The following is a 19,066-nucleotide window of genomic DNA, read 5'->3' as shown; positions in this document are numbered from 1 at the left end:
CACGGCTTTAGAAAGCATCGCTCCTGATAAACGCAACTCGCCCTTTTTTCACATGGTATCTTGCGAACTGTGGATGAAGGGTATCAGATGGATGCTGTATTCCTTGAATTCCGGAAAGTGTTTGGCTCGGTGTCCCAGTGCAGACTCCTAAGGTACGAGCAATGGGATTGGTTCCCAAGTATGTGAGTGGCTCGAAGACTTCTTAAGTAGTAGAACCCAGTACGTTGTCCTCGATGGTGAGTGTTCATCAGAGGTGAGGGTATCATCAGGAGTGCCCCAGGGAAGTGTGGTAGGTCCGCTGTTGTTTTTAATCTACATGTGTGATCTTTTGGATCGGGTGGATAGTACTGCGGATGTTTGCTGATGATGCTGTGGTGCACGAGAAGGTGTCGTCGTTGAATGACTGTAGGAGGCGGGCTGCTAGATTTGTTACTGGTACATTTGATCATCACGCCAGTGTTGCGGAAATGCTTCAGGAACTCGTGTGGAAGTCTCTAGAGGAAAGGAGGAGTTCTTTTCGTGAATCGCTACTGAGGAAATTTAGAGAGCCAGCATTTGAGTCTGACTGCAGTACAATTTTACTGCCGCCAACTTACATTTTGCGGAAAGACCACAAAGGTAAGAGAGATTAGGGCTCGTACAGAGGCATATAGGCAGTCATTTTTCCCTCGCTCTGTTTGGGAGTGGAACAGGGAGATAAGATGCTAGTTGTGGTACAAGGTACCCTCCGCCACGCACCGCACCGTATGGTGGATTGTGAAGTATGTATGTGGATGTAGATGTATTATATTATCATTGCAATATCATCCTAAAGACAGTACAAATCACTGACCTCTTGAGCAAGCTGGTGCCCTGGTGCGTAAGTAATTATTTAAACTCGGGTCTTGGCTTACACAAAATTCTCTAAAATCATGTTGCTAGAAGATGCATAACAATGAACCTAAGAGTAAAGTATATCCCTAGTTGTCAAGAATGTAATGAGGAAATAGTTAAGGGAAGGTTGGTGCATGGCTGAAACTTAAAACCATGTAGACGTGGCTGCATTATAAAGTCCTGCTCTTTGCACTCTCACATCTGTGCATTAGCCGTAGCACGTTTGTCCGGTGTCCAAGAACAGCTGAACAAGTCACTATAGTCTCACTCCAGTATAGGGGTACAGTTGGAACATGCCACCATATTTACCAACACCCGAAGTTGGTTGTTCTCAGTACATCATTATTGTGATTATCATCACTACATTTGAAATTGAAGATTCTTCAACTATCCATATTGAGCATAGCCTCACTGAAGTATTAATACTGATATCCAATAGCTCCAATGCCATGAGCAGAGAGAAGAAATTGGATGATGGAAGGTGGGAAGCAGCAAGACAGGTAAGGTAGCGGAACATATCCTATTAAATGTAACAAAATGTCTCTAAGTTCTAAATCAGCCTAAACTGAGTGTTGAAATATGGCAACTTCTAATAAATGTGGCAACAGTGAACAGTAAAGATGTAATATTAACAAAACCATGAACTTGACTAAGCTCTAGTGTTATTATATTGTATAGAATTGACAGGTCATAATGTACGAGAAGTGTGGCAACAGTCTACCTGTAAGCAAATAAAACAAAGAGTTAAGGAAACAAGGCAAGACAAATTATTGGTAATGGATAACCCTTCATAATGACCTACAGTGGCCTGGTTAAATACAGGATGAAAATTGTTTAAACCGACGAACCCTGGGAGGTTGTAGGGGACATGAAAACAATTATTTTTCCCTAGTGTCATCTTTTTCTGTGAGGATTATTGAAACTGGTGGAGGCCGTATTACGCTCTTCAGTTGTTAGAGGCCGTATTACGCTCTTCAGCTGTAGGCAACTGCTGTCCACCAGTGTAATAGTGCACTGTCTCTGTTTACTAATGGATCGATACACCTGGAGTGAGTATATTGGTATGGTTGGTGTGTACTACGTAGCGCACCACAACACACGAGTTGCACAGCGGGCTTATCAACAACGACATCCTAATCACAGTATCCTGCATCATACAACCTTTACTGCTGTGTACCGACATCTGCATCAGACCGGGTCATTCAGCAGATTACCCGGACAGTGATGTCATCGCATGGTAAGAACACTGAAGTTTGAGGAAGCTGTATTGCAGCACGTAGAGCGGGATCCTTTCGTCACCATGTTACGTGCAATTGCACGAGTGCTGATTTATCAGACGAATGTAGGAGCAGTCCTTTGAGAGCAATTGTTACTTCCATTTCACTTACAGCGTGTCCGCAACCTAGAACCCGTTGATTATCCACCCAGTTTTTGCAGTGGTACCTGGAACAGTATGAAATGCAACGTACATTTTCATCCTCTGTGTTGTTTGCCGATGAAGCAACGTTAGGGCGTGGTGGAATCTTCAACATATACAATTCGCATGTTTGGAGTGAGGATAACCACATGCCACAGTTACTATCGCTCATCAAGTGTGGTTCTTCGTTAAAGTGTGGGTCGGTGTTCTTGGGGACTGTTTAATTGGGCCATATCTGCTAACTTAGGACATTAAATGGCAGGCACCATTGCAATTTTCCCGCCAGAGCATTGCCAGATTTGCTGGAAGACGTCCCGCTCCCTACAAGACAATGCATGTGGTTCCAACATGACGGGGCGCCGACACATTTCAGTCCTGGAGTGCATCGATTCCTGGACCGACGGTTTCCAGAAACGTGGATTGGCAGAGGTGGTCCTGTACCATGGCCTGCCCCATTCACAGATTTGTCCCCTCTCGACTTTATGTGGGGAGAGATGCAACAGGAGTTGCATAAACAAGGTTGCGCATCAAAAGAGGATCTGGTTGCCCGGATAGTAGCAGCAGCAGGAACAATTCAGGATACTCCTGGGGGGTTTTTGCCCGTGTCCGACAGTACATGATCTGAGGGTGTAACCTTTGTTTACGTGTGAATGGGTGAATTTGTGAAAATCTATTGTAATTGAAATTGGCTTGTGTTAATGCGTTGTCTCTTGGTCATAAAAATTGTAAAAGTGTTTGTTGGTTTAATTAATTTGCCGCCAGAGAAATCTTCCTCTACCGGTTTAAATATTCCTCATAGGAAAAAAAATGACATTAAGAAAAAATATTTGTTTTGATGTCAGCTACAACCTCCGAGAGTTTGTCGGTTTAAATACTTTTCACCCTGTATATTAGAAAAATAGTGAGATGGCTAAAAGCTCATTTTATATAGTAAACATCCTGACAAAATATTTAAGAATCTAATAAGAAATACTCATGGCATGGCTGCATGTGGCCATTATATTAAGTATACATATTAATGGAAGGTCATAGGTTAGCAACAAGTGGCCATTATAGAGTAGGCATGAGTGCATGGCTACCTAAAACTGTAGTGTAAATTTAAGGTTCTTGGCTCTCATGGCCATTTGACATATGTGCTTACATGAATTCCTCATAAAATGTCATGAAAATAAGAATGTTGGATCTCAGTGGACTGGTTTACGCAATATTGTGACATGTGACCTACATGGACTACATGCAGATCTTAATAACGAAAACAACTGCAGAGAAAATATCAGAGGCTCCAAGTAGCCTTCCTACACACATAAATGCTGGTCTTGATAGCTATAAAATGTTACATTATATTCGTGGCTCAAAGAGGCCAAGCTTTACGAAGAAATAATTGCTGACCTTAAAGAACAGTTTTGTTGTTCTTGAGGCTCACAGTGGCCTGGTTTTACATGAATTAAATGCTGAACTTAATTGCTAATGTGACAGCAAACATCATTCTGGCTCAAGACGGCCTAGTTCTACATAGCATAAACATCAAAGCTAACTCAGTAGGAGAAAGAGTGCATAAATAGCAATACTATTTCAAACTATGGCTCTTTTGAACCTGTACGAGCAGATATTAGACAAATAGAATCATAGAGTAAAGACACAGTTGTTATAGGTTCTGTAGCACCCTCAGGGATTCATAAAACTATGTATCAAATGACCTATATACCAAACAACGCGTATGTCTACAGTAAAGGATTTGAGAATGATTAATAAAGACTGTGCACTTTTATCTGTAAAGAAAATGATCATTGATCAATCGGCATTCACCTTGAGTCAAGAACTGCTACGCCCAAAGCGAAGAAAAATGTACTTATAGTATATGCGACCATAAAGTCAGAATTACTAGGACCAATATAACTTAGTGACTAGGGAAATTTAACGTATCACAGGAAATTCTGAGATAAAAATGCAATGATGAGGGTGACTGCAGAAATAGTAGAACCCGTAAATGTGGTTATTAACCTGTAAACAGGAAAAAAGTACCAGAATGAGATGTTCACTCTGCAGCGGAGTGTGCGCTGATATGAAACTTCCTGGCAGATTACCTTTTTTCTGATGTTTTAGTCATGCACACTACTTAAGAGACTGCTTATGATACTGCCTTCTTAAGTTAATGGTGAAAAAAAAAATGGTTTAGGTGTAAGGCTTCTCTGACAGTCTCCCACAGCCACCTCCAATTATGTGGCACAAGGTAAGACAGATTTTCCTAAAAAGGGTACAATATTACACAAAATATACATTATCAGAGAACACCATTAAGAAGAATCATCAATTTAATCATTATTGGAGTGCAGCTCATGGCATGAACACTTAAACATCAATATTCCATCATTATTAAAAAAGAAAAAAAATGGTGTAGCTCAAGGAAAGAACACCCAAGTATTCCAATAATATTCTTATATGTAACACAACAAGCAGAGAAAAAGAAATCTTTAATCCTAAATCTTTATAGGCAATCTGCCTAATTTACCTAGTACATTAAGAGGAATATGTATACACTACTCGCCATTAAAATAGCTACACCAAGAAGAAATGCAGATGGTAAAAGGGTATTCATTGGACAAATATATTATACTACAACTGATATGTAATAACATTTTCACGTAGTTTGGGTGCATGGATCCTGAGAAATCAGTACCCAGAACAACCACCTCTCGCCTTAATCACGGCCTTGATACGTCTGGGCATTGAGTCAAACATAGCTTGGACGGCGTGTGCAAGTACAGCTGTGGCGTAATGAGACGAGCAAGTTGCCCGGCCACCATTGACCAGACGTTTTCAATTGGTGAGAGATCTGGAGAATGTGCTGGTCAGGGCAGCAGTAGAACATTTTCTGTATCCAGAAAGGCCCGTATAGGACCTGCAACATGCGGTCGTGCATTATCCTGCTCAAATGGTTTCGCAGGGATCGAATAAATGGTAGAGCCACGGGTCGTAACACATCTCAAATGTAACGTAAACTGTTCAAAGTGCGAACAAGAGGTGACAGAGACGTGTAACCAATGGCACCGCCTACCATCACACAGGGTGATATGCCAGTATGGCTCTGACGAATACACCCTTCCAATGAGCGTTCACCGCGATGTCGCCAAACACAGATGCGACCGTCATGATGCTATAAATAGAACCTGGATTCATCCGAAAAAATGACGTGTTGCCATTCGTGCACCCAGGTTCGTCGTTGAGTACACCATCGCAGGATTGCAGGCGCTCCAGAGAGTGATGCAACGTCAAGAATAACTGTAGCCATGGTCTCCGAGATGATAGTCCATGCTGCTGCAAACGTCGTCGAACTGTTTGTGCAGATGGTTGTTGTCTTGCAAAAGTCCCCATCTGTTGATTCAGGAATCGAGACGTGGCTGCACGATCCGTTACTGCCATGCGGATAAGTGCCTCTCATCTCGACTGCTAGTTATACGAGGCCCTTGGGATCCAGCAAGGCGTTCCGTATTACCATCCTGAACCAACCCATTCCATATTCTGCTAACAATCATTGCTGCATGTGTTGGACGAGATCCAATGTCGCGATACGATAAACTGCAATCGCGATAGGCTACAATCCGACCCTTATCAAAGTCGGAAACGTGATGGTACACGTTTCTCCTCCTTACACGAAGCATGGCAACAACGTTTCACCAGGCAACGCTGGTCAACTGCTGTTTGTGTATGAGAAATCGGTTGGAAACTTTCCTCATACCAGCAAACTGTGTTATATGCACAGATTAACACCCATGTGCGAACAAAAAATTTTTATTAGGCGGAGCAAGGCCACCACTTAATTTTGCAAAAAAAAAAAATCTTTCTTCGAGAACAAAAGGCTTCTTCTCCTACCACAATTTTATAACAAGCCAAAGAATATGCCACCTTCTTGAATTGAAATATTAGCAACTGAACTTAATTTACATTCCTTTGTTGGCTGCGGATGTCAAGGAAGTAGCCGGGCATAGAGTCCGGGGCCTATGGACGACGGAGCGAAGACGAGGCATCTGTACGTCGCGGCAAAGTATCTTCCGGGCGGCAGTCCGCGGCTGGTCGAAAGAAGCCTGTTTCCCTTTCTTCCGGCTATTTAACACGGCGGGTCCAGTCTTCCTCCGAGGATGCCGAAGTGACGATTGGCGGCCGTTGATGATCCCTGATTGGCGGATGGTGGTATCATAGCGTGACCATCCGCACCGGAAAAAGGTCCGCACAGGAAAAAGGTCCTTGCGCGTACGTAGTTCGCGCCTGATTGAATGTTTGGACGGAACGCCTATAGCGCTGACTGGCGGAACGCGCCGGCACTAAGAAGCAGGCGCCGCGCAACTTAGTCGCGGCAGCCGACCGTTGCGTTTGTGTGGCTGTGCGCGCTACGGCAGTTTGGCATGGAGTGCAGGTACAATCAACTTGGTTTGTTGTAATATTGGTTGTAGTGCACTTTATCTGATTACTTTCTTGGTTGTACTATTGTCTTTAAAGGGGAGAAATCGCATTTTAATTATAGCGATCTAATGGCGTCAATAAAATTCCCCACATTTGATGGCTTTAACGTCAATGATTGCCATGAAACGCCTGTTAGATGTGGCTGTGTGATCCAGTTGATATTCTACTACTTTTGGATTTGGAGATATCTAACTTTTGGCTTTCCTTGGTAGTTTGCGAAAATGTGCAGGCGTCAGTTTTAAGTGCAACGTTTTACCCACATTATCAGTCTTTCACCATTTCTGTTTGATAATAAGTGTGCTGGATATTCGTCTACAATATTCTTAAACTTCTTTTCCTTCCCAGCCTGGAAGTTGAAGTCGCCGAGAAGTATTTTAACGTTGGTTTCAGAATCTAAAATATCTCAAAACTGATTTACATCCTGCAAATTTCTTACGTTGTCATGAGTTATAGGTGCATGGAAATTTGCGCTTTGCAGTTAGCATGCATTTTTTTCTGATGTAAACGTAAATTCTGTTATACAACCAACAATGAAACAGCAATTTATGTAAGCAAAACAAACACTGGCATGTTTTCCACTATTCTTATTATTGGGTTACCTTTCTAAATTCTAATGTTGTCTATCAAACACATTCCTGTCTAAAAATGTTGTTTCCTCCACTGCCAACTTTTATATATGAGCCTTCTGTAGAAATAATTCCATTTTTTTCTTTTTCCCAAGTTTCAGAAGAGAATTTGTATTTAATGTTCCAAAGCAGTACTTCTTCTTGAACTTTGACTTAGGGGGGATTTCCATTGTACTCCATCTCTTTGTCACTGCAAATTTTGGACTCTGCAGCACCTAATGCATTACATGATGTAATGTTGGGTTCCTAATCAAAGTCATTTTCATTTTATGTGAAAAATGTTATGTCGTTTTATTGTAGAGCTGTCTGATAGTTTTTATTCCTCAAGTCAATTAGAATTTGCTTAACTTGTATATTTATCGTTGTTATGTGTTAATTATTGTTTACTGAAGTATGGAAAGACGAACGAAAACAGTATTTTTAATGTAACTTTCATTTTACTTACGTTTGTGCCTGTTAGTCTACATTAATACAAGAACATGTTTTTCTTTTATTGTGGGCGCAACCTGGTAGCGAATGTACAACTAACTACTTTCAAATGGTGCATATGGCTCTGAGCACTATGGGACTCAACATCTGAGGTAAGATTCGAACCTGCGACCGTAGCAGTCGCACTGTTTTGGACTGAAGCGCCTAGAACCTGATATAACCAAAATGCTCTTATACTCGCTATTATCGTATTCCATTTGATTTAATACGATGAAATACTTTTCAAATTTATTTGGAAGGAAATTTTCTTTCATCAGTTAATGGGTAAACTTTATTTTTAATGTCACGTAAAATAATGTGTACGCAGTGTTCTTTCCTTTATCTTATGACAAATTTCATAATGACAGTCTAGCTCGCACTTTGTTTCTTCAAATTGATAACGCGTTTGAGCAAACTGACATTTTTTATCAATGCATCATGATCGTAGACCTCTACAAAGACTTTCCGTCTTAAATTATAAAATTACGATCTTGGAAACATGGAAGTGGTGGTGATTGGTCAAACTATACCAAAATACGAAGATCAACTTTACCTACACATATAATCGTTGGAGTCGACTATTGTCTAGGAACCAGTTGTTATGTAAGACGAAGCAAAATAGAAGTAAGAGTCTATCACACGATTTTAGACCGATAGTGTACTGAACACTAAAATTGGCTTTCGATCGTTCCTGAATTTTTGCCAATGAAACAATTATAATGAACTTACTGAGTACCTGGTATTGCCCACATATGTGTTAATCCCAATCTTGTCAGCATCCATCTCCTCATCTCCTCCTTCCCGCTCTCTCTGTCCGCCACCTTCTTCCCCCCCCCCCCCTCCTCCTACCCTGGACTCTGCTCCCTAACCACTTCCTCCATCCTCAGTTGAGCGCTCCAGAAACCAAACATCATCATCCGCAATCCCCCAGTCTCTGCCTATTTCTGCCTCCCCATTCTCTCTTCACAACTCCTCCTTCCCCTGTTTGTGTCAGTCTCCTCTTCCCCCGTTCACTCTCTTGGTTACCAACCCCACTGCACGAGGAGACTGGCAGGTCTTAACTCTACAGTATTTCTCTCCAGATCGTAAATGATATTTGTAAAAATTGAAGTTGAAATCGGGACAGTGATTTAGGAACCGCTGTAGAACGAACAAACATACATACATACATACATACATACATACATAGGATGTCCGTCATTAAATTTTCAGTTTCAAAACGCCGTAGAAAGAAAACCAATGCTCAGTTTGACGCTAGATTTGAACAACATATTATTTACACAGGGGGAAACATCATGGAGACGAATATTCCCACTAGATGGAGCTGTGAGGGTCTTAACTAGAATCGGCTATCGTTAACAGATGAATCGCAACTGTGGGAGGGCCGTGTGCAATGCCTCTATTGGTGTGCAGATTCTGACGCTTACAGCGCCATCTATTGGTCAGATTTTCGTTAAATGTTTTTTTTCCCATGACATTTTCCCCGCTGCATCAATAATATGTTACTCAAATTTCATGTTATTCCGAGCAGTGATTCTCTCCTCAAGTTTCCTGATTGTCAATATATGATCATATAACGCTCTATAACCTGTATATGGGAAACGGAAGAAACGACAAGTTTCCACAAGAAGCTTGGAATTTAGAACCAGTAGATAATTATTTGAAAGCTTATGACCCTTCTCTTTACTGTAATCGAGTTACTCAGCAGAGGAGGTACTGATTGAAACCCCCCTAATTTCGTAACACATTATGCTTCTTATGTGATCAACATGATACTTGGACAAAATAGTTACAAATCAAAAGACACCAATGACTTTGGCGGGTACGTTTAATGATAAGGTATCAAAAGACACAGTCCTCTATATACTCATGTACAGTAAGAAAAAACTTAGATGTGAGTCTCGACACAGAATAATACCTACCGAAAATATTTAAACAAAAAAACTGCATATCTATGGTAACCAATTTTATTCATTTAGATTATACCAGAATTAGGAATTTTTTAAACTGGTTAATATTTGAAAAATCAATGAAAATCGATAAATTCAGCAGGCAAGCTGGCGTGAAATATAGCGTAGCTCCTGCCTCCTGAGTGACCTGCGTCTCACTCAAATTCTGATCGCCATCCGGAGCGGCGGGGAGGCCGCGCCGTGCTGTCCAGCCACAGCTTCCTGGACAGCCTTAGCAGCTGGAGCTGGACCAGGAGACCGCTAGCAGATGTCTCAGTTTTGTTCTTCAATCAGCTTTGTTCCTCAAATACTAACTCTATATACAACTTGTCAACGTTATTTGCTTGCCCTGTGAGGACAGCTGAATAGCAGTCGGTTTTATTTGCCTGGCCAATACTATTGTTATCTGTTTGAGCACATCTAGAAGAAAATGAGGAGATCTGTTATTTGCAACTGAACCATCTGCAGAAATTGTTGCCTAGAGGCTGCCAGAAGAAGGAGATGGGTGAGTCGCAGTCGAAAAACCATATTGACTAAAAAAAAAGTGGGCTGAAATGAAACAAAGAGAGCACCACCAGAAAAAAACCCTGATGCGTTTCCTATCAAAATGTTTTGCTGAAAATTTGTTGACTAAATATAAAAGAATATTTAATGATTTTGAACATCAAATTTATTTTTAATTCTCGTTCACTCAGGATGGCCAACATTTACAAATAACTGTTATTTCATTTGTATATAGATTTTAATTAGAGTGCTCAAAATTGGCATTGATAGTTATATTTAGGAGTAACTGGGTATGGTGCACATTAGGTGTTTAAAAAGAATGGTTCAAATGGCTCTGAGCACTATGGGAGTTAACATCTGTGGTCATCAGTCCCTTAGAACTCAGAACTACTTAAACCTAACTAACCTAAAGACATCACACACATCCATGATCGAGGCAGGATTCGAACCTGCGACCGTACTGTTTGCGCGGTTCCAGACTGAAGCGCATAGAACAACATACCGTAGTAATTGGTGCTGAACCGACTAGCTGGAAATAATACAAAGTTTAAATTCAGTCGATCAAGAAAGCTAGGACCGTTCTTTAAACTAAAAAAGGCGGATCAACAGTTCTTAGCATTCCATATGGACTATAAAACAACTGCTCTTACTTCCAATACGATAAGCGTAGATGTATCATGGGCCAAGACTAATCTGGCTGCAAATCGCGCTCTGGAGTAGCATGTGGTGACTAAGCGCGTAAGACCCGTCGTGGTTTAATAACAACATTCAGAAAATGCTCAGGAAGCAGAGACTGTTAGCCTCTCGATTAGAAAAAGAAGGCGGAAATATTGACAGGCAAAATTAACAACTCGTGCATGTAGAAAAAGGTCGAGCCACTAAGCATACAACAATTTCCATCGTCATATAGTAACCACTAAGCGAGTCGACGGTTTCTTTCCCGACTGCAATTTTAATTTTCCTTTAAGAAATCATTCATTCAGGAGAATCGTATATACGTACCATCGTTTGAGTGTCGCACAGACTCCCGAGTGGAGGATAGTGATACATACGTCCTGAAAGAGTTTAAACATGCTGCGTGGACCGGATGGAAGCACAATTTATTTTTATAGCAAGGACCGTTCGGCATTTGAAATTTGCTTAGCTTGAATTTATTGCGGAACCCTCCCTTATCTGCGATCAAAGCTCGAATGGGTCATGTGTACAATTTGAGTAAATGACTGGAGCCGCAAATTTACTGGTCAATACACTCAAAATTACTGGTCAATACAGTTAATAACAGTTTCCTGCAGATTTCTTGAGGGTATTCGCAGTTCGAATATAACAAATTTCTTTGAGGCAGAAAAGCTACTTTCCGTAAACCAGCACCGATTTAGGAAGCAACGCTCGTGCAGAAAACGGCTTACTGGTTTCTCACATGATTTCCTGTAAACTATGGGTGAAAATCACATAGAATCCATATTCCTAGATTTTCGTAAATTGTTTGGAACAGTGTCCACTGCAGAATGATATAGTCCGAGCATACAGATTATATTCACACATTCGTGAGTGGCTCAAGGACATCTTTAGTAATAGAACACAGTGAGTTGTCCTCAACGGCAGGTATTCATCAGAGGGAAGGTGTCGTCAGGAGCGCGTCCTAGAAGTGTGACAGGAGCACTATGACTCTCTCTATATATGTAAATGATCTGGTGGACATGGTGGTCAGAAATCTGCGGCTGTTTGCTTGTAACGCTGTGGTGTACATGAAGGCGTCATCGTTAGGCGAATACAGGAGGATACAAAATGAACTGGACAGAACTTCACGTCGATGTGCCGAACAGCAGCACGATCTAAAAGTTGAAAAATGTAAGTTAATGCGGACGAGAAGGAAAAACAATCCAATACAGCATGAGTGGTGTGCACGTCGATAAAATATGTATGGGTGACGTTACAAATCTACTTGGAATGACACGAGCACGTAAGGGCCGTGGCAGCGAAGGAGAATGAATGACTTCGAGTTACTGGGATAATGTTAGGAAAATGTAGCTCATTTTTCAAGGAATATTTCAGTACTGCTCAACTGTGTGCGATCCCCAAAAGGTTCGATTAAAGGAAGAAAAAAAAAAGAAAGCAGTTCTGACGTGGCCGCTTAGACTTGTTTTCGATACCTGTCATCATTTTGCAGGTATTGCAGAGTTGCTTTGGAAACTCAAATGGGAATCCCTTGAGGGAAGACTAAAACTTCTCAGTGGTGCTTCGTGACAAAGAAAGTAAAGAACCGGAATTTGAAGCTGACTGCAGAACGATTATACTACCACCACATACATTACGATTACGGTCACAATGGCAAGATAAAAGAAACTAGTGGCCGCCACGGATGCATATAGACAGTCGTTTCTTCATCGTTCCATTTACGAGTGGAAAAAGGAAGGAAATTACGACCAGTAGTACAAGGTTCCCTCCACCGTGCGCCATACAGCGACTTGTGGCTGTAGCTGGAGATGTAGACGTACTGTTAGTTCTAACTTTACACTTTAATACTGAACATGCAATGAACACCTTGCACAGCGTTGACTGAAATGTCGGGAGACGTTGACACTGAGCTGCCAGATACTGAAAACTTACAATTCATGAGACGAAAAATACAAATATATACATTTCAATACAATTAATACACACACACACACACACACACACACACACACACACACGTTAGCTTCACCGAGAGGGAAGTATTTTATAAACAACAATTTATATACAACACCATACGTTTTATTGTGAAAAGTAGTCCCCCTAGTCTCTTCAAATTGTAAGTTATTACTACAACATTGCGTTATTTACATATTTTCAGAAAAACACAGCTGCTCATGAAACTTTGTCAATGAAAGCCATTTTAAACACATCTGAAATACATTATCTTCACATTAAATATACGGAATTCATTTCAGAGGATTCACATAAAAAGTGTGTACTCATTACTTTTCAGCAAATCCTCGAAATTCAGAAATGAAAAGTGAAAATGTGACAGACAACTTCCATATTTCGGTACATTGTTCTAGGGCACAACACAGTTTTGTCCTCAGCATTACATTGCTCCACTCACATTACCAAAACTGGTTCCGCAAAAACAAGGAAAAACTGGTCAGGCAATGAATTTATCTTGCTTGTTAACTTTTGATATTTCACCTGCAAAGTATTACAGTGTGAATTATCTTAGTGGTCTTTTTGACTTATCGCACCTCTTGCATTTCGTAGCTACCTTCTCAGTATAGCCCAGCGCATAGTCCACTGTGTTAGAGTGCTTTAATTTTCAAACACCAGGCACTGAAAATCTCCTGTAACGTAAGTGGTAGGATAGTAATTTTTCATCGCAGATATAGACAGAATTGTGGTAGAGTCATTAGGTTTACCTTTCAGGCAAGATTTCCGTGAAGCTCTAGCTTACAGAATCTGTAATTCCTGCTACTTCGTTAACATATAGAATAAAGATGGTATAAAAGTCGCCTTACACTAATTGCTGATTACTTTCTCATAAAGAAAATGCCATTTTCAACTACCTAGTGTAGTCAAATTGCTTTAATGAAGTGAAACATCCGCTTCAAATTCACCCCCTTCCAAGAAGGATTCTTGTACCATTCCTTACCACTACTGGCAAGTGAACGTGTAATAAAACTTTCGGAAAGAAATCCTACAAATAAAAGAAAATTAACCTATTCCCATTATAATCCCCCTTGGTCTCATTATGCAGCGCTAGAGAGGATCAGCAGTAATACATTTTTTCCTCGGATTTTATTAACTGTGAAATCCAATCAGAGCTTATCTGATTAAACATCCATGATTTAATTCACCAGAAGCTGTAACGCTCTGTGGTGCATGGGTACCTTGGTCGCCTAAACGAACGGATAAAAACGAGATTGTTAAATCCCCATGTATCCATCAGTGTTCTAATTCAATAACTGTATAGTAACATTCACATCTTGTGAGCACTCAGCTCTCAAAAACAAGTCAGATGACACATAACAACATAGCTAAAAACAAGTCAGATGACACATAAAAACATAGCTCTTTGAAGAGTTTGAAGTCGAAGACCAGTTCTACAACTGTTCAAGGAAACCGAAAGATCCTTACTCACATCAAGTTGTGTTAAGAGAGAAGCCTCATAAAAAAACGTGTTTCACACTACAAGTCAGTTATCACCTGGCACCCCAAGTACATGGGGAATATTTACTAATTTGTCCACAAACACATGGAGTAGTCAAAATATTTAAGTTCATAAAACGTTTATAATGTGTCAAAACAGAAACTGACAAATCACACCTTGGAATAGAAAAACCAAGTATGTCCAAAATAGATTTTAGTATGTGGGGCTTCTGCATCTTCCCACAACGGAATGTTCGCTATGTTTTCTCTGTGTTACCATGCACCCTACAATTTTCAAACACGCTTACAAATCTAACACATCAATATGCCTGTGCCAACTATTTTCTGCTTTCAAGATATCATGAAGGTACGTTCATACACTTTGTCGTAAATCAGAACGAAAAAGAATACTGAAACATCTAATGGAAGTACCCGAACTTATGGTAAGTCTAAGCGGCAGTTTGTGAAGGTAATGACAGGAGGCATTACACAAAGATGTATTCCTTGGCCACGACGGATTCAACCGTTTCTGCCAATACCATTATTTAAAATCAGTGGACGATAGAACTCCGACTCTTTTCTTTGGGATAATTAACGGATTATTGTAGGAACTAACCGTGTTTCCAATGACACGCTGCTGTAATAACTTCTCTATTTCTGCATCTATCCTGTCTATATAAGCCTATGGTGTAGGTTAGGGCCTGACAATGAACTTGCTATGCTGATAAGAAGAATATCTAATCACATCTGGGTGCTTTTAAAATATTAATGAATGACGCTGCAGTACATTAAATAAATATATTTTGCCCCTTTCTGTGCCTGCTTGACACAATGACCTCGGTTCTGTATTTCTTGCAAAGTACGAACATATCTTCGTTAATACAACAAAAGTATTGCATTAGCACAGCTCTCACTTCAAGTGGCTTCCGATCAAGTGACTGCTCACATCTGGTGAGAAATTTGGCAGTATTAATACCAACGAATTTTCCTAACACGCTTAAACAAGGGCGATAGGTTTGGCGCACTTAATATCCAACCTAAATTAGAATCAAAAAAATTATTACAATTCATAATTTATTTTTGAGCTGTATCAGCACCATATTTTTTAAAGACATTCTGATATTTCCAGGTTGTGGAGCCTACTTAACATCTCTTAGCACACTTAACAATAGCAACATACCTTCATACAACGTACCGTACTACAAACAGGATGTGGGGGTACTTTATGCTCACTTGTTGTTGTTGTGGTCTTCAGTCCTATGACTGGTTTGATGCAGCTTTGCATGCTACTGTCTCCTGTGCAAGCTTCTTCGTCTCCCAGTACCTACTGCAACCTGCATCCTTCTGAATCTGCTTAGCGTATTCATCTCTTGGTCTCCCTTTACGATTTTTACCCTGCACGCTGCCCTCCAGTACTAAACTCGTGATCCCTTGATGCCTCAGAACATGTCCTACCAACCGTTCCCTTCTTCTGGTCATGTTGTTCCACAAACTTCTTTTCTCCCCAATCCTATTCAATACCTTCTTATTAGTTTTAAGATCTACCCATCTAATCTTAAGCGTTCTTCTGTAGCACCACATTTTGAAAGCTTCATTTCTCTTCTTGTACAAACTACTTATCGTCCACGTTTCACTTCCATACACGGCTATGCTCCGTACAAATACTTTCAGAAACGACTTCCTGGCACTTAAATCTATACTCGATGTTAACTAATTCTCTTCTTGTAAACGCTTTCCTTGCCATTGCCAGTCTACATTTTATATCCTCTCTACTTCGGCCATCATCAGTTATTTTACTCCCCAAATAGCAAAACTCCTTTACTACTTTTAGTTTCATTTCCTACTCTAATTCCCTCAGCATCACCCGATTTAATTCGACTACATTCCATTATCCTCGTTTTGCTTTTGTTGTTGTTCATCTTATCCCCTCCTTTCAAGACACTGTCCATTCCCTTCAACTGCTCTTCCACGTCCTTTGCTGTCTCTGACTGAATTACAATGTCATGGCGAACCTCAAAGTTTTTATTTCATCTCCGTGGATTTAAATACCTACTCCGAATTTTTCTTTTGTTTCCTTTACTCCTTGCTCAATATACTGATTGAATAACATCGGGGAGAGGTTACAACCCTGTCTCTCTCCCTTTGATGTCCTTCGACTCTTATAACTGCCATCTGGTTTCTGTTCAAATTGTAAATAGCCTTTCGCTCCCTGTATTTTACCTCTGCCACCTTCAGAATTTGAAGGAGAGTATTCCAATCAACATTGTCAAAAGCTCCTCTAAATCTACACAAGTCTAGTAAGTGACTAGATAGCAATATTTCGAAAAAGCTCGCACAAAGTGCCTCTCGTATACCCCCCTCTCCCCCGCCTTTGGTGCAGTATTAATTAACATATCTTCGTTGAAACACAAGTTCATCACTACTTGTTGCATCGACAAGAAAATCACTTTAATTATGATCTGCCCGATAACGCTTCGACTGAAAGGCGCGTAGGTACTTCGAATTGACAAAGCTGGCGTACGGAACAACTTGATCTGACACTACGTGATTTTGTTTGTGTAAAGATTTAAGAACGCGTCCGTCTATGTGCCTTTCCGGTGAAATATTTTGGGCTTATTGCGATGCTGTGTAGCACCCACGCGTAATGAAGTAAGTCCTGGCAAGATAGGAGGTGTAAGATGCGTTTGCATATCGATTCTGTGTTTGACTTATAATCGGTGGCGGGAATATTGAAACTAGAGGAAGGATCACTTCAAACTTGTATCAGAAACGTAATCGTAAAACGTAGCGCAATGTGGTACATCGATGCCCTTGTAAAACTATCATACGTCTGTGTAGTACGCGCAGAACTCTGTTGAATGCACTCAGTATCTTGAACGATTCAGCCCTGTGGATTTTCTCTTACATAAATAACCAGGGTCATTGAACAGCTGTTCTCGCCGTCAAATGCTTTGTGCTGCATAAGATGTAGTACCTCACTTTCCTCGAATGACATGCTGAGCATTTGTACTGAAATGAAATTGTTGGAACGTTGAGAGAGAAGCCGTTTATTGCCATGTTACTGCCCTGTGGACTCTAAGTACTATGGGTAACTGGATAGCTTGAGGAGACGATGCCAGCTGGAGCAGGGAAACCGCCGCAGCTGGTGAGGACCAGGGCGGGCAGCGGTCTGCCCCTGTCTGCTGAAGACGCGCCGGTCCAGGGGAAGTGCCGTGGCGGAGGGACTGGCGGGGGCTCGGACAGACATACTACTTGGTGTCAGGACTGACAGCTTGTTCCACACGCGGAAAATTGGAAGTGAACGCAGATGAGCAGGAATAACAATCCTGTACTTTTCGAATACAGTGTTACTGTTGCGTTGCTGGTCAGAATCACGTAGATTAAATATCAAAGCGTAATATTTCCACGTAACTTCAAACGGAACTTGTACGCGAGATCGGTAGCAGGAAAGGCGAATGGTCGACTTCTGTTTATTCAGAGAAATGTAGCACTATTTGGATGATCTGTATGTGACACTGCAATCACAGCACTTCTCCGATACACTCTTGAGCTCTACTCGAGTGTCTAAGATCCCAACCATGCCTTAGAGATACTGTAGATTGGTCACTGGTACGGTCTTCAAGAGGCGAGTGTTGGAGACATGGTCCATGAACAGAAACGGGAATCACTGGAGGGAAGAAAAGACTCTTCTCGCTAAACGCTGTTGCGAAACTTTAGACAAAAAGCCAAATATTACTCGTCGCAATCTCAGGAGCATAACCGAGAGGAGATTTGGGCACAAAATCAAATATCTGGGTAGGTGTAATTGTCAACTGTACACTGTGCGGTTTGGCGGTACCCTGCAGTAGAAGCACAGTATTCAGTCTCCTTGATCGCTCTTCATAGATTGTGAGTGGATGGTCTTTCAATTTTTTACAGTCGGAGAGTAAATATTAGAAACAAATCTTGCGCAAATGCCATTAACTTGGACGCTGTAGATAAACAGACTGGCCCCAAAATCTTGAAAAAGTTTGAGATCATTAATAATTAGTTACTTCTTCAGTAGTCTCACAGGATGATTGTCCCAAGGTACAACATGCCAGTGCAATCGAATAATATTCTAGCCACGAACCCCGACAGCAGGATCAGTATCTTTTCAGCTTGATGACACTGCAAGCCATATCTCAGGCTACTTTGCTATTACATCGCATTAAGCAGCTCACGCCACACGAAATTGTCTCCTACTTCCTCAGCTACTACACTGCAGAATAAGTTTGAAATTTGGCGTAAATGTGGATACAAACTTTGGCATTGCAGTACGAGAGATTTACGACGTTTCGAAATAGTGATCATTCAAACTTGCTTGGTAATGGTACAAAAGCACGTCGCCCTGTGACGCTATCCTCGGGCTCGGCGGTGCTTCAAACAGCAAAGTACTGACACATGCAGAAAGAAGGTTGGGGTTGTTTTTGGGGAAGAGACCAAACAGCGAGGCCATCGGTCTCATCGGGTGAGAGAAGGATGGGGAAGGAAGTCGGCCGTGCCCTTTCAAAGGAACCATCCCGGCATTTGCCTGGAGAGATTTAGGGAAATCACGGAAAACCTAACTCAGGATGGCTGGACGCGGGATTGAACCCCCGTCCTCCCGGATGCGAGTCCAGTGCAGAAAG

This window comes from Schistocerca gregaria, unplaced genomic scaffold (genome assembly GCF_023897955.1).
Source record: "Schistocerca gregaria isolate iqSchGreg1 unplaced genomic scaffold, iqSchGreg1.2 ptg000364l, whole genome shotgun sequence".
In the NCBI taxonomy this organism is placed as follows: domain Eukaryota; kingdom Metazoa; phylum Arthropoda; class Insecta; order Orthoptera; family Acrididae; genus Schistocerca; species Schistocerca gregaria.
This window is presented reverse-complemented; position numbering follows the sequence as displayed.